At 43.8% G+C, this 5005-nt stretch overlaps 1 long non-coding RNA gene across 1 annotated transcript; it reads right to left on the minus strand.

The window, feature by feature from the left end:
- Positions 1–3256: 3256 nt before the first annotated feature.
- LOC109308687 lies at positions 3257–4985 on the minus strand. The gene is made up of 2 exons (XR_002100672.1): positions 4878–4985; positions 3257–4706 (listed from the first exon to the last, which is right to left on the minus strand). It is a non-coding gene; the product is annotated as an uncharacterized LOC109308687 (long non-coding RNA).
- Positions 4986–5005: the final 20 nt, after the last annotated feature.

A 5005-nucleotide genomic window follows, 5' to 3' on the forward strand; every position in this document is an offset into this window, starting at 1 on the left:
GCTTTGTTCCTAGGTCCTATATCAGGGGTGGGAAAATGCGGCCTGGGGGCTGGATGCAGCCACCCAGGCCATTCTATCTGGCCCACAGGGCTCCTAAAAAATTTAGAAAATTAATATTTATCTGCCCCTGGCTGCCTGTCATCTGGCCCTCAGTGGCTTGCCCTCTGCCCAAAATAATTGCATGCCCCTATCCTATATGCTAGGGTGACGGGTGAATTATAGATTCATAGATTGTAAGGTTGGAAGGGACCTTGGAAGATCATTGGGTCCAACACCCTGCATCAAGCAGGAAAGATAACTGGGGGCCAGGTGACCCCAGCAAGGTGACTGTCCAGTTTCCTCTTGAAGATTTCCAAGGTAGGTGATTGCACCACCTCCAGAGGGAGCTTATTACACAGTCTTGACACCATGACTGTGAAGAAGTTTTTCCTAATGTTGATCCTGAACTTTCAGGAGTTTGTGGCCATTACTCTTAGTTTTCCCCTCGGGTGTCCTGGTGAACAGTTGCTCACCGAGTCCTTGATGTACTCCCCTAGTGTAGTGGTAAGCTGCTATCAGGTCTCCTCTGAGCCTTCTTTTCTTCAGGCTGCAGAGTCTCAGGTCCCTCAGCCTTTCCTTGTATGGCTTGCTGTGTAAGACTCTGATCATACGGGTGGATCTTCTTTGGACTCTCTTGAGCTTGTCCATGTCCTTGTTAAAGTGTGGTGTCCAGAACTAGACACAATACTCCAGCTGTGGTTTCCCCAGTGCCGAGTAGAGTGAAAGAATCACCTCCCTGGTTTTGATGGAGATGCGTCCATTAATCCATTCCAGAGTATTATTTGCCCTACTGGCTACAGCATCGCACTGCTGGCTCATATTCATCCTGTAGCCTATTATTATCCCTAGGTCCCTTCCTTTCATGGTGCTAATCAGTTTGGTGCCACCAAGCCTGTAGGCATGTTGGGGGTTGCTTGTCCCGAGGTGGAGCACTTTACATTTCTTGACATTGAACTTCATCAGATTCCGATCCACCCAACTTGCTAACCTGTCTAGGTCCGCCTGTATCTGTAGCCTATCTTCAAGTGTGACCACGCTCTCCCATAACTTGGTGTCTTCTGCAAAATTGGCCAGTGAGCTCTTCACCCCCACATACAAATCATTAATAAAGATGTTGAAAAGTACTGGACCAAGCACTGACCCCTGTGGGACACTGCTGCCCACTTCTCACCAGGACAACACAGATCCATTCACTATGACAGTCTGGATCCTATCCTGCAACCAGTTTCTTACCCACCTGACTATTTCGGAGTTAAGCGCACAATCCTCCGATTTTCTCTTGAGGACATTGTAGAATAGTATGTCCAAAGGCCTTTTGGAAGTCTAGGTATACAATGTCAACCTGCTTTTTTGTGTCCAGGTGGCAAGTTACCTGGTCATAGAAGGAATTGAGGTTGGTAAGGCAAGACCTGCCTGTGATGAAGACTGGCCTGTGACAAAGCCATGCTGGCTATCATTCAGAATCTTACCTTCTGCAAGCTTATCGCAGATAGACTCCTTGATGAACTTTTCTAGGATTTTCCCTAGGAAGGTAAATGGGCCTCTAGTATATATTGGGCCAATAATATATAATGGATGACAGGCCAATAGTATATAATGGATGACCAGATCACTGTGAATCACGTAATTTCAGCTGAATTTTTCTTCTTCCAGACACAATTTTTCTTCTTCCTGAAATCTGCTGTGGAAATTTGACATGGCATATCTTTAAATTATGTTTCTCTACTGTAGTTAATATTAGGTGGTACACTCATTTTTCTAGACATTGTTAATTTTTCAATAACTTTCTAGCCTAATTTTCTGACTTGGACACTTAGGGCACTTTTACACGTGCTCCGATGTGTTCTGATTAAAATTAATCAGAGCAGATTTGATTAACTGAATTTACTGGAGTATTCTAATGAGAATGCTTTAGCCTGCTTCAGTGTCTCAAGTATTCGGCATCCCCACATTTCAAAAGGTGGTGGAGGTGCTTTAATTAAAGCCTTCTTGTTAAAGCATCTCCACCACCATTTTGAAATTCAGGATGCTGAATACATAAGACACTGTGAGCATTTTAATCAGAGTGGCTCCAAAAGCCACTCCAAAAGGCCCCCTCCCTGGAGCACATGTATAAGTGCCATTAGTTTCACATTTCAGTGCTCCAATTGACACTACAGTATCCACTGGCTCTGGCTCTGTACTTTAGAATGAGCCACCGTCTTCCGCTTGGACATAAAAGTAGTGAGTAGTAGAGAAGAAGTAATTTTTGTTGTTGAAGAATCATGATGAACTTACAGATATGAGCAACTGAGTACTGTGTTGTATATTGTGTGTTGTGATGGTGGGTGCGTATAAATGCATTTAATGATTAAAAAATGTCCTACATGGGAATCCAGTCCTTCAAAGAGGGTTCTTTTGCAGTCATCCATGTTTGAAAATTGAGTTGGTATCTTACACACATTTGTCATATATACAATATATATTTTGTGTGTGTATATATATATATATACACAAAAACCCGTCCCTGTTGAAGTTTGTAGGAACACTCCCATGGCGCTTCTCTATACCTTTGTGAAATCTCGGCATATATAACTAATTCTACAGTAGCCAAAGTCCTGATCTTTTGAGGTGAAACTCTATATCCTTGTGAAAGTCCTGTTACCCATTAAGTCATCTGGGTTCTTCACAAGAACAGGAATCAGTCACTTAATCTGCTTGTAAATCAAGGCTTTAGTCTCTTTACCTTTAGTTTTGTTACCCACCAAGTGACAATACTAATTGTCAACTGACAATAATCAATTGACAATACTAATTGAGTATTATCACCTGCCAAATGATAATACTAATTCACAAAAACCTGTGCCACTGAGGATATTAATTCAACAAGATATTATCTTTATTTCAAGCACTATTTAAAATAAAATATTAGATCAGTGCTTATACTATTCACTCAGCTTGCCTTTTACTCAAGGCCCAGTGTAGTAGCACCATCACACTCCTTTTGAAATGTAGGTTCAGCCTAATGAAATGTGCAAATAGACTTAGTGCTAAGTATCATAACCAGATTACCAGTGAGCTTGTCCTTTATCTGAATGTTATCTATGTTTGTTTATTGTTTAGATTTATATCCCATCCTATGCAGATACCCAGATCAGCTCTACCCATGTGTTCTTCCCATTCTCAGGTGACACATGAGGGCTTTTTAGGCCCTACATGAACAGATCCAGCAAACAAGAAGGATATAGTGTTCTTTATTCACACAGCAAACAAAACAAAGTGATACTCTCCTCCCCACTCCTCAAATATAAAACAAAGCAAAACACCCTCACATTCTCCATTCTTGAGTCCTTGTTACTGAGTGGTGTGATCATTTCCCCTGCTTCACAAGAAGTGGTAAGAAAAACCGACCTTCTCTTTTTTATAATAAAGAGTATTGTCCAAGTTTTCAGACTCTACAAATATTTAATGCCCACGTGAGCAAAATGGACTTAAAAAAGGTATTGCTAGCCTTCTTAAAAACACCAGGCCAAAACAAATCTTATTACTTTTGTAATTTGGTCACTTTCTGCAAGGCCTTCGGTCACTTTATGCAAGGCTTGGGCCTTGCACAATTTCCACCAAAATTATTAAAGGTTTGGATCATGGAACCCAGGATAAATTATAGTGTGTGTCATGAACTTCAGAGATACACAGAAGTTTTGGGCTGGAAGGGATCTCATGAGATCACTGGGTCCAGCACGATTATTTAAATAAGAAAACTTTGAGGCCTTGAGGAAGACAGTGAAAGGTAACCCACATGATCTTCAGTTTAGTTTTACATTTGTTGCCAGGATTAGAAAGGTCAGCAGTATTTCTGGTATTTGTGTGGAATTCTTCTGTACTTGCTCATGCACCAGGTAATGGAGAGCGGCCGTGGGCAGCGTGTTGGCTGCAGCAGAAAGATTGTCTTGTGCAGACTGTGCTTCGCTAATCAGATGCATACACTGTCCCGGGAATGTTAAGCAGCAGTACTGTAAGCAAGGGTAAAATCTGAGCGCTTGAGTATATTGTGCATTTAACCTTCAGCCTAACCTTGCAGTCTGCTCTTGGCTGTCCCTTGGACAAGCTTTTAAAATGTGCATTTGCTCATTATCAAAGCAGACAGCCCATGGAAACAGCAGCGTGCGCGTGTCACATTTACACTACGGTTCAGAGGTTATAATGTTTTACATGTAAGCTGGAATATACCACCACTAGCTGCGAGGGGATATTTTTATTCAGACTCCTCTTTCCTCTTCATTTCTCTGTGCCTTCCAACTCAGCCCAGTGCTGCTCAGCCTTTTGATCTATTTTGTTTGGGCGGGGGGCAGGTCTGTACCTCGTGTTTCACCAAGGGAAAATGCTGCAGTAGCACGACGAGCTTTGTTTTTCCCTTCGCACTCTCCCGGCTCGGCAAGTCCGCCCAGCAAAGCTTCCTGGTGGGGTTTGCTGGCGGGGGAGGGGCAGCGCAGGCAGCGGCGGAAACCAGCCGGGGAGATAAGAGTCCGCCCGGCCCCGCGCAGCAGTCTTCGCACTGCAGGGACGGAGCGGTGGCTGTCAGCATGCCTCTGTGACAAGGGACTGGCACGCTCCATTCTCAATCTTTGTCATCTAGTCATAATGAATCCCACAATGCCTTGGGCAATCTGTCCACAGTCTGGTTGTCTCTGAAAAAAAAATGTGAGAGGTAAGTTTCCGTTTTCACAATATTTTTCATACGGTCCTTGCCCCCCCCTCCCTTCCCCCCCTTTTCTTTCTTTCTTTGCAACATGTAGATGGCTGAATGAGGAAGTGAGATTGGGCTTTCACTGGCTTTCAGTTTGTGTGGCAGGGGCTACCGCAGGTTCTGGTTTCATATCTCGCACCATCTCAGGCAGAGAAGAAAGCAGAAGGTCGCAGCTGCAGTTGTGGGGCGAGCAGGCTCTTCCTGCCGCGGCTCTGCAGGGCGGCGCAGGCTCGCAGCCCT

Source organism: Crocodylus porosus, unplaced genomic scaffold, assembly GCF_001723895.1.
Source record: "Crocodylus porosus isolate Cpor-Errol unplaced genomic scaffold, CroPor_comp1, whole genome shotgun sequence".
NCBI lineage: Eukaryota > Metazoa > Chordata > Crocodylia > Crocodylidae > Crocodylus > Crocodylus porosus.